This window comes from Notamacropus eugenii, chromosome 6, assembly GCF_028372415.1.
Source record: "Notamacropus eugenii isolate mMacEug1 chromosome 6, mMacEug1.pri_v2, whole genome shotgun sequence".
In the NCBI taxonomy this organism is placed as follows: domain Eukaryota; kingdom Metazoa; phylum Chordata; class Mammalia; order Diprotodontia; family Macropodidae; genus Notamacropus; species Notamacropus eugenii.
This window is the reverse complement of record NC_092877.1, coordinates 34,772,343-34,788,077: the sequence shown is the minus strand read 5'-3', so window position 1 is coordinate 34,788,077 and position 15,735 is coordinate 34,772,343. Positions and strand designations below refer to the sequence as shown.

The following is a 15,735-nucleotide window of genomic DNA, read 5'->3' as shown; positions in this document are numbered from 1 at the left end:
ATGATTGGAGTGGCCCCAAAATGCGAGCAGACTGGCTTGGTGGGCATAGGCATCAGAGAGCTAAAGCTGAAGGGGATCTTAAAGCTGAAGGGATCTTAAACCTCCTTATCTCACTTGTAAGTCAAGACATCCCCCTCTGGATGTTACTGGTCCTCTTTGAGAATGAAGTAACTTCACAGATAAGGAAACAGGGACCTAGAGAACCAAAACGACTTAAATGAGACCACACATCCAGTAAGCATCAAAGTGAGGATTCACACCCAAGTCTTCTGACTCCTGAATTTCCCATCCCTCAAGGCCTTTAAAGGCTGGATGAACACTTGTCCAGAATGTTGTAGAGGGAATTCTTGCTCAGGAACAGCTTGGACTAGATGACTTCTGACGCCCTTTTGGGCTTCTGGCCTAGATCCTGTCCAATGTCCTCTGTTTCCACCAGATGGGCTGATGATGCCATCTATCACTACCCCTTGTCACGTGCCAGAAAGTCTGGACACTTTCCTCAAAGACCCTGAGATCCATGGGGATTCCAGAAGTCCCCTAAAAGGAGATGTTCCCTCCATCATGTCATCAGCACGGTCTTGAAAAAGTGGCTCCCTATCCTTCAGTTTGTGGATCTGCCGTAGACAGGCACCTGTGTGTGGAGCAGCACTAATAGATGTATTCTGAGACATTTCTAGGCACTTGCTACCTGGAGAGGAGCCAACCCTGGGGAGACTGCAGAGGCTGACACTTGTCATTTTGATATGACAAACCACAGTGCTCAGGGATGATTAAGTGCTTCGAGGAAAGTTGAACCCATCGGGAAGTTATTAAAAGTTCCTTGTGAAATGGTATGAGGGGAGTCAGAAATAACTGCCCAAGGAGCGGGAAACCTGCTCTATATTAGAACCAACTAAACTACCAAAAAAATCCATTGAGGATTACTTTGATAAATAAATTTTTGTTGTTGTTTTTTTACTTAAAAGAGAGGAATGTATAAAATCTTCCACTCACCCAATTTTTAGCTAAGACAGGGAAGGTCCTAGAGTGACAGAAATGACACCAGAGGTGGGGGCCACAGGAGCAGAATACTGTATATACTGCCAATTGTAGTTTTGTTGGTTGATTTTTAAAATAATTTTTCTTAATTACAAGGGAGGGCCTAATGGATTGAGGTATATTGGGAAACAACTGAGATATAAACATGTACAATATCGATAAAATTTTAAACAAAAAGCAAAAAACATTGGACTAGGAGTCAGGAGTCCTAGCTCAAGTAAGAATTAAACCATCTTGGATAAATGACAATCTTTCTGGGCCTCTATTTTTCATCTGTAAAATAAGTGGAGTAGAAAGAATATCGTCCTGAAGTCTCCAGCTCTGCCGCTAACTTTCCATATGTCTTTGGGTAAGTCACTTTCCTTCTCTGGGCCTCAGTTTCCCCATGTGTAAAAAAGGGGATTGCATTAAATAGCTTCTGAGCAACTCTAGATCTACAATCCTTTGACTCTATTATCTCTAAGGGTCCTTCTAGCTCTGATATTTTATGACTGCATGAAGCTCGACTAAAATAAAGTGAAGGAATAAAAATGAATAGGGGGAGTGGGCAGAAGAGGGTAAAAATGCATGGAAAATGCAAAGACAGAGCAAAAGACAGAAGGAGAGATGGATGTGAACACAGAGAAAAACATAGGGACACCACATATACAAGAAAATAAAAATATGAACACAGAGACACATATGAAGAAGACCTGGGTTCAGGCATATGGTTCTTGTGAAAATTAGTTAAACACAAGATAAATGGACAGAGATGCCCGCAGAGACTCAAAAGAAGGGAAAAGTCCCAGATGCATACATAGCCTTTCACTGAGTAATAGCCCTGTCTTGTGGACTCATAGTATATGACAGCTAAAGTGATGTTGCATTTTCACAGCTATGGATAAAATAAGGATCATCTTTCTGGCACTTATTGCATGACATTGAGTGAAGGGCTAGATCTGGACTATAGATCAGATGGTCCCCAGGCTTGCTCCATTGCCATCAACAAGCAACAGACTCAAGCAAAATGACATGGCAAATGTTCCATATTCACATCAAATTATGTTATTTCACATTAAAATTACAATATTTCACATCAAATTCTTCATTACTAGAAGTGGTCAAGCAGAACTGCTTGACTGAGATGTTGGAAAAAGAAATTCTATTTTGGGTAAAACTTTGACTAAATACCCTTTACTTCAAGGATCCTAGACTCATAAATCATGAGCTATTTAATACCGGTGTCAATAGAATTCTACATACAGAGGGGTTTCACAGGATGAAGTTGTTGAGCTACCTGATGTCCCCAACCATCCTTCTACTGAAATCTGGTATCTATGGTATCATGCATGGGCTATGTGCCTACCATCTTGTTTCTTCTGTGCATCTAAAGCAAATCTGTACTAGAGTTCTAAGCAGTCGAGGCACTGATCTACTGCTGATAAAGTTTTAGTCCCATGCTCTAACTCTAAAAAGAAAATAACCATCAAGTATCCTCACCACTCCCTTCATTCAATCCTCCACCTCCTTACTCTGTATCAAACAGATCTGTTCCTCATACATTTCTTCTTCTGATTCCTTCTTCATGAAATCTTCCATAACTACCTGCAAGGGAGATGCTGTTATGTCTTGCCTCATCTCCTTTGTTGCCATCCTATAACATTTTGATAACCTATAGTTGTCCAAAACCAGAATGGGCAGGCTCATAGACAGATGCAGTGTGGCCTGATGGTTAGGGTGAGATCACTCTGAAATGGTGTGACTGGGGTAACCGAAGCTGAGCCTCCATTTATTCATCTGGGAAATGGTGTTGCCATTGTAGTGAGACAGGGTAACACATTGGGTAGAGGGTTGACTTTGGAGTGAAGAAGACCTGGGTTCAGGCATGCACAGGCCAGGTGGCCCTAGGCAAGTCACTTGACCTTTGTCTGCATCAGTTTCTTCCACTGGAAAATGGGGATAATAATAGCACCTACCTCATAGGTTCTTGCGAAAATTAATAAGGCAGTATTTCTAAAGCACTTAACACGGTGCTTGCCATATGGAATAAAGGCTTGTTTCCTTCTCTTCTTTGTTGTGAGGTTCAAATGAGAAAAAGCATAGAAAGAAAGCACTTTGTAAATCTTCAAGCCCTGCATAAATATTAGATATTTTTATTTCCCTCAGTTGAATGGAAATTTCTCTAGAGCAGGGAATGTTTCCTTTTTATCTTTGTATCTCTAGCGCCTAGCACATTGCATGTAGTAAGTGCTTAATAAATGCCTGTTGAACTGAATAGATAGTGAGTTATCTCTCACTGGAGGTATTAAAATAGAGACTGACTAGCTACTTGTTTGAGGATGTTGAAAAAATGAGGTGCACTTTGGGTAAAAACCTTCTGAGGTCCCCTTTGGCACTAGGGCCTAAGTTTATAAATAACGAGCCATCTAATGTATGCATGAATACAATTGCACATATTCATATTTCTTCTGTTGAGACTTGTCTGCTTTGACCTTGTCTGTTTCCTGCTGAAAGCATCTAAAGTTTAATGTGCCCAGTTTACTTAGTATAGCAATTAATAGCGCTTCATGCTTAGGTAGATTCTCACTACATACTTTTTGACAACAGAGATATTTCAATTCTGTTAACAATTTTATTATGGATCTTGTAGGAGAGAATTTTCTGTTCTATTCTATTTAGACCACACCTGGAATTCAGTTCTGAACACAGCATTTAAAAAGAAACATTGTTCATGTCCAGAAGGGACGAACCAAAGCTGAGAAAGGAAATCAAAATGGTACCCAAATCAGATAAAGAAACCTTGGGACTATGCTTACAGAAGAGTTGAGTACAACGGGGCACACATGAGCTGTCTTTGAGTATTGGAAGATCTTTCCTCTAGAAGAGATATTAGACTTTTTTACTTACTCCCAAAGAAAACTAGAAGCAACAGGAGGGAAAGTGACAGGGAGGCAGATTTCAACTCAAGACTTGAGCGCTTTTTAACAATTAGAGCTGCCCCAGCATGCAATCAACTGCCTCCATAGGAAGTGAGTTCCTTGCTCATCAGGGATGCTGTGGAGGGACTCATATATCAGGTAAGATGACCTCTAGGGGCTGCTTGACTCTCATGAAATGCCACTCCAGCAACACGGAAGTCCCATCCAGCCTTATGTGGCCATGTTGGTTTTTCATTTCAGGTGGTCTGATGGCTCTGAACAGAAGCCATGTTCAGAAATAGCTCCTTGTGCCAACTTGAAGTTTCCACTGACTCCTCATGGTCTGCATGAGTGGGGAGATTAATGAGATTCAGGATTCAAAAAATAGTACTCAGAGAAGCTAAAAATGTCTGCGCCCAGGGCCTTAAATAGTCCCAGGAGGACAAAGGCATTTTTAAAAATGTTCCCCATTCACCCAGAGCCCCTCATGTCAAATGCCAAGTTAAATCTGTCTCCCGGGAAACTTTCTTTGTTCGGTTCACCCTAAATGCATCAGATGCACTGTTTCCAAAACAGGAAATGCTGGTGATTTATGCATTTTTTTACTTGTTGTCACCCCATTGCCTTGCGTGCATGTCTGTAATTTGAGGTGAACAGGGAAAGCAAAAGGGAAGGAGTAAGTCAGGGTTCTTGTTTCTTTTTGCTTGTAAATAAAACTTTGCCTTTATTCTAAAAAGAAGAACAAGCCAGCAAAACGAAACAAGGACATACAAAAACAGAAGCCATACTAGCTGCCTTGAGTTCTGTGGATCAACTGAGACACTTCCTAGTGACAGTGTCAGGCTAAGGGCTCTCCCATCCTGGCAGAATCCTCTTAACTGTGTCATTTGCCAGAGATTACAACAAGTGTTATTGTCATAGCAGTGACAGCTCCTAGTTACACAGGGCTTTAAACTTTATGGAATGATCTCCTCACAATAACTTTGTAAGGTAGGTCGTGCAAATAGTTTTAACTTCATTTTGTATATGAGGATCAGAGAGATGATGCCCCTTGTCCAAGGTCACACAGCTAAAAACTATCAGAGAAGGTCTCGAAGCCACCTCTTCTTTATCTAAGTTCAGTGCTCTGTCTTTTATATGATTATTCCTTCTTGGGAAACCCTATCTTTTCTTTTTTCTTTTCAAATTAAAATTTATTCTTTTTAATGAACAAAAATCAAGTTTCTCTCTCTCCCATCCAACTCCGTTGAAAAAAGAGAAAACAACAACAAAACCAAAACTCTTGTAACAAGTATGTATAGTTTTAAAAAAAAAGTCCTGTATTAGCAATCTCAAAAAAAAAAAATATGCCTCATTCTACCCCTTGAGCCTGTCAGCCCTCTGTCAGGAAGTGAACAGCACTCTTCATCACTGGTCCTATAGAATCATGCTTGGTCATAGCATTGATCAGAGTGGAGTCTTTCAAGTTGTGTGTGTTTTATAGAGTTTTTGTTATTGTCTACATGGTTCTCCTGGTTTGGCTCATTTTACTCTGCATCTTCATATAAATCTTCTCAGGTTTCTCAGAAACCTCCTCTTTTATCATTTCTAATGGCAAGATGATATTATTTGCTTCTCATCTATGTAGTCCTTCCCTTTGGTGTGTTTACATTTCCAAAGTACTATTCTCTTTTGTTTCTTTGGTGAGGTTTGCCATCACAGATTCCAGTTTTTCTATTCTGCCCATTATTTTGGCTGTGCTGTACATAAATTCTGTTCTCATAATTCTCATTTCTCTCTTGAACCACCAAGGAACAGGGTATTGTGGTTCTCTGAGCTCCTCAAATTCCAAAGGACCCTCTGTTTCATTGTGTTATATAACGTTTAACATAGACCCCTGAATTTTGTTATTAGACCTGGAATCCTTCTGTGGTTACTGTTTTTTCTTGTTGAATTATCTGATTATGTTTTCATCTTCCTGAAAACTGGTATTTCAGTCTTTTTCTCTTTATTTTCCCCTTCTGTTCACTTCTAATTCCCTCTCCTCTGACTATGTTTTCCTTTGGGGCTAGAGTTCAAGGCTCTTCCCATCTAGGCAGTTTACCAACATAGGTCTCTTCCTCAAGTGGGTGATCAGAACCTAGCGTCATGCTCTGCTCTTTCCCTCAAGCATAGTAGAGGGGTATACTGCTCCTGCTTTCTTCCCCACACATCCAGTGTATCCCATTTCCCTGTCCCACTTCCTGTATTCCTTAGTTCCTTGGACCAGCATTGGCTGTTTAAAACACTACAATGCCAGTGCTATGGGGTTGTGGGCCCCAGTAGGCTTTTGTTCCAGAGAGGTTTCAGCTTTATTAGCTGTATGTCACAGTCAATACCAATTTCTGAAGCCTGGAACCAGGCTTTCCACAGCACTGGAAAGAGGAAGAGGGGACCAGTGTGAGGGGATGGGTTTTTTGTAAACCTATGTTATGCTTTAGGTTTTGCTAATATAGTCTCATTGCTGGTAGTTTGGGAGAAGGGGTAGGAGTGCTGAGTGAATTTAAGATCAATAAACATTATTAGTTCATGGATTTGGAGAGCTTTTTCAAACTTTCTTTTGAATTCTGGACATCCTTGACCATGGAGACAGCTAAAGTTGCTTTATCTTTGGCATGTAATTTCTGTTTTGAAGAGACCTGATAGGATGTGGGAATCAGAGCAAGTGTTAAGTTCTCTATCTTGTTGTTTATGGGACCCAGGACAGTGGCATGATAGTTATTCTAGTATGTTCACAGACCATCATTTCTTCAGCCATTCCCCAACTGATGCCACCCCTCCTAGTTCTTAGAGACCACAAAAAGAGCCCTATAAATATTCTTATACATCTGGGTCCTTTTCTGCTTTCTTTGATTTCTTTGGAAGCCCCACTTTCTCCAAATGTTTTATCAGTAGCTCTAAAGACCTGAGAGTTTTCATTTCTCTTTCTCTGGCTCCATCCCCAGGCATCAAAATCCACCCTGTTGTGATTATTCTGCTATTAGCTCCAACCCCAAGGGAACTCACTTCCTCCTGAGGGTTGCTCATTCCATTCTTGGGCAGCTCTAATGGTTAGAAAGTTCTTTATATCAAGCTAAAATTTGTCTTCCTGTTACTGGGGTTGAGAGAGAAAGAACATAGTGAATAGACAGTATAGAGCACTGATTCTGCAGGGAGGGGAGCTGGGTTCAGATCCTACTTTTGACATTTACTACCAATGTCACCTTGGGCAAGACAATCAACCTTCTTGGGTCTCTAGATGGACTCTGAGATCACTTCCAGCTTTGTATCTCACATCTCATGAGTGAAAGGTACTCTGTCATGAATCTCTAAGGAATGAGTTCTAACTTATCTGTTAATTATTCTAAGAATTCAAGAGTATGGGGATGTAAGCTACTGAGAGGCATATTTCTGCTCAATATAAAGGCAAACTTTCCAACAATTAGATCTGACTCAAAGTGGAAAGAAATGGACAGTGAGTTTCTCATCACTGGAAGTCTCCAAGCAGAAGCTTGAAGCAGATGATCACTTGCTGAGACTGTGACAGAGGGCATTCATATTAGATAGGAATAATAGGTCACTTCTCAGATACCTTCCAGTTCTGAGATTCTGTGACTTCATGTTCATATGTTCCATACTCATGGCAGGCTGTACAATCTGACTTTCTACCCTTAGCTGGAATAATATTAATGATCAGCATTTATATAGCACTTTAAGGTTGGCAAAACATTTTACAAATGTTATTGCATTTTATCCTAGGAAGGAGGTTCTATTATTATTCCCACTTGACAGATGGGCAAAGTGGGGCAGACAGAGGCTGAGTGACTTGCCCAGGGTAACACAGTAAATGTTTAAAGCTAGATTTGAACACAAGTCTTCCTAATTCCAGAACCAGAGCTGTATCTGCTGGGCCAACTAGTTGGAAGAATAAAAGTGACTAAAGGGTGAAGACCGAGCTTCCTGGTTGTGGAGTCTCTGTTTGGGAAGGAGGGAGGCTACCTAAACAGAAGGTTCTAGATGGGGGTCAGGAGGACAACCTTTGTTCCCAGAGGCTGAACTGAAATAAGATCTAAGCTTCCAATCCCTGCTATTACCCAGCTAAGTGGGGCATCTCAGTACTTGTTCACAGGTTGGTCCCCTCCCTTATCTGGTCCTCAAGTACTTGTTATTCAAAGGTTGCAAGGCGAACCCCGAGTTTTAGACCATTTTACTTTTTATTCTAAAGGCAAGTAAGTGTACTGCGTATACACACACACACACACATACACACACACACACACACACACACATTTTATTCTTGAGTTTGGAATTTTTCCTTCTCAGGGAAACCACCCATCCTTGATTCTCTCTCTTCCCTTTCTCTTCTTTCCTCTGTCTCTGTCTCTGTCTCTGTCTCTCTCTTCTCTCTCCTTTCTCATTCCTCTTCCTTCTCTTCTATCTCTTCTCTCTCTCTCTTTCCTTCTCTCTCTGTCTCTCTCTCCCTCCCATTATTCTCTCTCTGTCTCTCTGTGTTTCTATCTCTCCCCTCCATCCCTTTGGCTGCTTTTGTTTCTTCATTCATCACTCAGACCTCTTTTCTGCAGATGTGCTTCTCCCAGGCCTATTTTTACCACCCGTTTGGGGAACTTATTTTTGATCCAGCATCTTTCTCATTGTTTAAAGTGTTCCCTGCTTGTTGACCTCCTGTGCTGGGGCAGAAGCTGGCCAGGCTTTGCTAGCTGGCCGTTGGGATTTTTTCTCTTCTGTCCTGTTCTTTTGCAAGTCTCGTCTGAGATGAGCCAAGGATGGACTTTCTCCCTTTCCTGGCTTGTTTCATACCATCTGCAATTCCATACTTGGGTTCTTCTCTTTCTCTAACTCCTGCTTGCCTAAAGATTTTTACTTTCTACCAAGCTTCACCTTGTCTCTAAAACCATGCATTCTTGTGGAACCTCCGAACTTGCAAAGGAGTCAGGAGATCTGGGTTCTAGGGACAGATCAATCTCTAACCTCATGAATGCAGGTTGGAGAGGGAGAAACATTTCTTGGCAGGGAGAATATTACTTCTCTCTGGCTCTCAGTTATTCCATCTGTCAAATAGAAGGTTTGGATTAGATAACCTCTGAGTCTTTTCAGACCTGACATGATATCATCCTAACTGCGTCCAAACATCTTTTACATTTCAACCTTCCTTCTCATTTTCCATTTTTCACTTTTTCAACCGAACAATTCTCTTTGGGAGCTGGAGGAAATCTTAGTGATAATTTAGTCCAATACCCGCATTTGATGGTGAAGAAGATGAGGACCGGGGAAAGGACTTAACCCATAGATGAAACTAATGGGGAAATGAAACTTCCATCCTAGGGTGCTGACATTGGGGGAGGTACTTTCTCTGCAAGACTGGCCACCATCCCTTGCCTTGCACAAAAACCCTCTGCCAAGCTGTACCTTTGTGCTGTGTGATCATCCCAGGGCTACCACCCTTGGGGTCTGGCTACTTTCCCAGGGCTTGACTTCTCCCAAACCCCCTTGGTATGTATGGGACAGATCCTGGCAGATGGGCTGACCACCCCGTCTCTCAAAACAATCCCATCTACAACCATGTAGTCCTCTTTGTGGCACCACAGTCATTTACCTCGGAGTATAGCTAAGAGGTGGGGGCATGGAGAATCAAACCTAGCCCATAGGACTTGTGCTTATCCAGTTACCTTTCTAAATTTCTGAGATTTCATTACTAGCCCCTCCTACTTACTGATTAAGGGCAGATAGGTGACGCAGTGGATAGAGTGCCTGGCCTGGAGTCAGGGGGGTTTAAGTTTAAATGTGACATCAGACATTCACTAGCTGTGTGACCTTGGGCAAGTAAATTACTGTAAAAGCAATGATCCTGGCATACACAGGAGGGCCTGCTATCACAAGTTCTTAGATCTACTTTTCTAAAAGGAAAGCAACTTTTGAGGGGTCAGCAATCACTTTAATCAATCACATGTAATATTCACTTAGTTCAGGGGAAAAAGCCAGCACCCTGAACTTCCGAGAAAATACAAATAAATAAGAATCAACAGACAGGGCTTCCAACTGTCTGACTATAAGCAATATGTACATCACAGATCAACAGACAGATCCAGCTGTTTGACCATATATACAGTTTCCAGAAAGAGAAGCCCCAACATCTGGGTTTTCAAAGGTGGGGGGACTGACTCCTTAGCAGCTGCCCAGAGTCTCAGTCTGGTCAAACAAACGCTTCCAATGAGTAAGCTCCAAAGTAAAACCTCATCTCAGAGTACATATACACTTTCCAGAGCCAGAGGGCATTACAACCCTTGAGAACCAGTGCCTCATTAGAAAATTAACATTAATCAAGCTTTCCTTAATGGGAAGGCCCATTAATGGGTGGGGAAGATCTTTAATTCTCTGATTAGTATTACAGTTACTTGATGTCTATTTACTTCAGTTTCTTCATCTGTAAAATTGGGATAATAAAAACACCTCCCTCTCAGGGTTGTTGTGAGGATTAAATGAAATAATAATTGTAGAGTCCTTAGCACAGTGCCTGGGCACATAGTAGGTACCATAGAAATGTTAGCTCATTTTGTATAGCAATAACGTGAATTAGCTATGCTTTTCCAGGAAATGGGGGTTCTCAGATCACATGCCTCTGAAAAATACTTGACTGACTGATTGAGAAAAACCTGCAAACCCTAGCTGAACCATAGAAATGGTTGTCTCTGTTTTACCAACATTATCTCATTTGGCCCACGGCATAGTAGGTGACACAGTAAACTTGCAGTCAGAAAAATCTGAGTTCAAAACCAGCCTCTGGATGCTCACTGGTTAGGTGACCCTTAGTAAGCCATTTCATAGCTCTCAGCCTCAGTTTCCCCATATGTAAAATGGGCCTCATAACTGTACCTACTTCCTGTGGTTATGTAAGGATCAGATGAGATAATATAAATCTTAAAATGCCAAATAGGTATCAACCATTATCATTAGCCTTTACCATTAGCTCTGCCTTCCACATTGCTGAGGGACCGTGAGGACCTTGAACCCTGAAGAAGAACCACAAACCACCAGTACTCCCACTTTGGGGAGTGGGGGGATTCTATCTCTTTTTAGCCTGGATGATTTCTTAGGTCAAAGGTATCTAACACACAGAAAGGAGGGCCACTAAACTGTCCTTAAAGATCCCTGAAAATCACATATTGACTTAGAAAACCATATAACCTTACCTATGTTGCATTTAATTTTGATTTATTTTGTTAAATATTTCTTAATTACATTTTAATCTGGTTCAGCTCTCAGTTGGCAGTGTTGTGGGCCTCATACTGACTATATTTGACATCTATGTCTTAGGTGCCACTTACCTGCCCTTAATCAGTAAGTAGCAGCTTTCAGTTCTTTTATTATATCCTATTGTTTTCATCCATTTTCTATAGAATCTTGAGAAATCACTAAGGTCTGTACCTTGGACACAGACATCACCCGGAAGGGCATTTTCCACTAAATAGGCCTGCTCAGCTCAACATCTGGATGCTGAAGGGAGAAAGAACTACACAGGTGACTCAGTGTCCAGGTAGCAGAGACCACCTTGTCTGTGTGTGACTCTGAGAGTTAAATGTCCTTCCATGTGAATAAAGGTCAGCAATCTGTGATGGGCTGTGGCTTCAGTGCTCTTGCCTGAAGCCCAAGGATCATAGGTCCTGCCTTCAGATTAAACAGAAGGATTTTGGAGAGTCCCTATGACAATTGAGAAGTGTAAATTATCAGGCTTTTTCTTCTAGGTCTCTAACAAATGAAACTTTAAACTAAAACTGCTTTCCTACAGAGTTGCTTGAGCAAGTCGCTGCATTTTAGAAACTACAGGACTGTTGTGTCTGGAACTGGCCAAAGGCTGCCAGTTCGCCATGTGGCAGACCCCTGGGGTTCATCACCCCAATGCTCTTGCTCCTTCTAGGATGCTGCTGCCAGTCTGCCTCGATGTTAGATCATGGGGGCAATGGGACCCCATACAGAGGGATGGCATGAACCCCACCCGTGTATGGAACAACCCAAATTTAGCTCGAGATAATAGAAAATCCTTCTCCGCTGAATAATCCAAGTGGACGGTACATTCTTTCCATGGAGGAAACAGTATCAGTCCTTTGGGGCTAAGAGAGGCTGACGGGGAGAGCCTTGGTGGGAAGGGGAAAGGAGGAGGGGAGGAATTCTAAGGACTTGGGCAGCTACTCCATCCATCTCTCGAGCTGCTGACCTTTGAGATTCCCTTGAACTCAAGTAAACCATAAATCCCAATGAAGGGTTTCCACTGATAGTCATTATCCAGGCTTACTGACCTGAAAATGCCCCTTGACTCTTAACTTTGCCTGCTACAGATCTGACCATGTCATCCCCTTACTCAAAAATCTTCTGACTCCTTATTGCCTTCGGGATAAAATACAGAATTCTCATCCTGGCTCTTAAGATCCGTCATTATTTGGTTTCCACCTTTCTTTCCAGTTTTGTTTCATGTGACTCTTCTGCATGCATTCTCCATTCCGGTCCAACTGGCCCACTATGTGCCCTGAGCATACAATTCATCTCTGGCCTCTCTGCCTTTGTGTAAGTGGTCCCCATGTCTGGGATGCACTCCCTCTTCCCTTTTATCTCATAGAATCCCTCAGGTGACTCCCCTTGGTAGCACCCTCTCCCTCTTGAATTTGCTGTATATTATTTTGACTATAATCCAATACTCACTTGTGTACATTTTGCCTCCTCCAACATAGAGTATAAGCTCCTTGAAGGTAGGAACTCTTGCATTTTTTTCCCTTAGTATCCCCAGCACCTACTACAATGCCAGGGACACAGTTAAGTGCTTAATAAATGCTTATTGAATTTATTGAGTTTCAAAAGGGGACATGACTCAGGCATGTTCTTAGGATTATCATGAGGACTTTCAGCAGAAAGCTCACGTGTTCAAGACTGAAGATAAATGAGAGGTTGGCGGATAAAGGAAGGTGAGGGAGGGAGGACTTCTTGTGCAACCCTCCCCTTCAGCCAAGTTTCCAAGAACTCTCCCATTGTAGGGATTGCTGGCATAACCTTGGCATCACCATCAACATAGCTAAGATTTATATGGTACTTTAGAATTTTCTAAAAATGCTTGGTACTCTTTATCTTGGTAATTCTCAAAAATAGCCCTGAGTCTCCATTTTACAAAAGAGGGAAATTGAGGGTTAGAGAGATGAAACAGCTTGGTCAGAGGTGAGATTTGAACCCAGGCCTTCAGGACTCCACTGCATCCACTATATTCCTCTGGTCTCTGGGCAGGCTTAGGCTGCTGTATGTGTGTTGGACAGCTGGGCTGTAGATTTTCCTGTGGCTACCCCCCCAACCCCTACCTTCTCAGGAGCCTGAGAGAAGGAGTGCCCATGTGGGACAGAAGCAGAAAGGGAACTTGGTCTCCCAAGTCCATGTGGCCCTTTTCTGTCTGCTGAGAGCTGCCCACAAGAGCTTAAGATTTGGGACAAGTTGAACAAAAGGTACATGTGCTTTGCAAATAGCAAATGCTTAACAAATATTGTCTGGGCTGAATTGAAGGGTTCATGGTGGCCACTTCATTGAACATTTTCCATATTAAATGTTATGGTTCACCCCAGAAATCTCACAGATGCCAGAAAAAGACTCCAGGATGTACAGACTCATACTAACCAGGGACTGTATCCTAGAACTTAGTTATGCTTTTCTGTCACTAGGAGAATGTGCCTGAAACACGTTTCATTATGCTAAGGGAAATCACCAAGGTACAAATGCCATTACAACCCAAGTCCATGCAAGAGACAGCACAGCCTATTGATTATACCTTTGCAATATCTGTTGAATATGCCTTCTTCCCTCCTCTGAGATTGCCGCCCCTCTGGTACATTCTTTCAACCCCTCATGCCTGGATTATTGCAATAGTCTGTGGGTAAATCTGCCTTTCTCAAGTCTCTCCCCACTCTAATCCATCCTCCATTCAGCCACTAAATGGATTTTCCTAAGCACAGGTCTAATCATGTCATACATACCCCCACTCAATAAACTTCAGTGGCTCCCTATTCCCTCCAGGATCAAATACGGAAACCTCTGTCTGACATTCATAACCTTTATAACCTAGCTCTCTCCTGCCTCTCTAGTCTTCTTGTATCTTCAGCCAATTACTCTACCATCCAGTGACACTGGCCTCTGAGCTGTTCCACAAACAAGACTCTTGTCTCTCAGCCCCAGGCTTTTTCTCTGGTTGTCTCCCATGCCTGAAATGCTCTCCCTCCTCTGCTCTGACCACTGACTTCCCTGGCTTTCTTTCAGTCCCAACTAAAATCCCATTTCTACAGGAAACCTCCAATTCTTCTTAATTCCAGTGCTTTCCCTCTGTAAGCTATTTCCTATTTATCCTGTATTTGCCTGCTCTGTATATTATCCTGTATATCTTTGTATAGATTTGAATGTTGTACATCCCACCCCCACATTAAATTGTGAGTTCCAGAGGACAGGGACTGTCTCTTGCTTGTCTCTGTATCCCCAGTACTTTAGCACAGTGCCTGGTCCATAGTCTCTTTAGTAAATGTTTATTAACCAAATAACTAAAAGCACACACATACATACATATAGAGAGCACATAGTCAGTACTCAGTAAATACTTATTGACTGACAGACTCCTCTATAAAATAAGATTTCTAAGATCATGGCCTTAGAACTGAACCCTCCAAACCCCTCATTTGAGAGATGAAGAAACAAAGATGTTAAAAAGTTAGCCCCAGATCACATGGTGGTGGGCCAAGATTTGAATCCAGGCTCTTTGACTCCAGATCCAGCACTCTCCACTATACTGTGTTGCCTTCCTAACAGTAATGGTTCTACTCAGATCACCTTATGTGAGGTCTGAATGGGATACAACATGTTGTGGTCTGTAAGCTTAAAGAAATGTTATCCTGAACTCACTTGGAGCCTGTCAGTCTCCACAGTGCCCTTCTAAGGGATGATGAAGATAGAGCCTCCCAGCATCCCATGTGGATGGATCCCTCTTAATGGAGCTTGCTGTGGGCAATAAATAGGACCATTCCCTTGGAACAAAACAACCTCCCGGGACAAAAAAGAGTGGAGTCCAGGAGGGTCCAGATGGCTGATCTTTAGTATACAAAATAATCCCTGATATGGGCTCCCATGGCTAGATTTAAGCACTGGAGCTTTAGAAATGCAATGAGACGTCCTTATCCGAATCTCAGCCTGTCTCGGCTGAAAGGGACCTTGGGATGCATCAAACTCATCCCCCTTTGAGAAGGAAGTTGAGGCCCAGAAAGCACGGGAGAGAAAGGGTAGCAACTTGTCTGTGAGTTAATGGAGGAACACAGATTTACAACCTCCTTGGAATCCCCAGGCCCATCAGGGCTTATTCTATCACACCATTTTGTCAATCAGTAAAGAAAAGTAGGAAAAGGGGCTTACGTAGACCTGGAAGGAAACTTAGGAAAAAATGCTGACTCTCAAGTCAGAGGAGCTGGGTTCAAATCTTGTCTCCGTCACTTGCTGTCCAAGTCACCTTGGACAAGTCACTCACTTTTCTCATCTACAAAATGGGGGGGGGGCGGGGAAGAGTCTAGAATAGAGAGGCTTCTAAGTCTCTGAACCAAATCATCTCATCCACCTTCCTTATTTTATAAATAAAGAAACTGAGGCCCAGGGAGACTAAATGACTTGGCCTTCAGGTCACTGTGGTAGTAAGGTGTGGAACTGGGCCCCAAAGCCAGATTTTCTGACCAGTGCTCCTTCCCCTACCTACAGCATGCTTTTTTCTTACACCCACAGTTCT

The 15,735-nt window shown here is 42.3% G+C and overlaps 1 protein-coding gene across 11 annotated transcripts in view; it reads right to left on the bottom strand.

Annotated features, from left to right (window-relative positions):
- Positions 1 to 15,735, bottom strand: part of IRAG1 (inositol 1,4,5-triphosphate receptor associated 1) — a 149,295-nt gene that overhangs the window by 104,984 nt on the left and 28,576 nt on the right. The gene's annotated exons all lie outside the window — the stretch shown is intronic.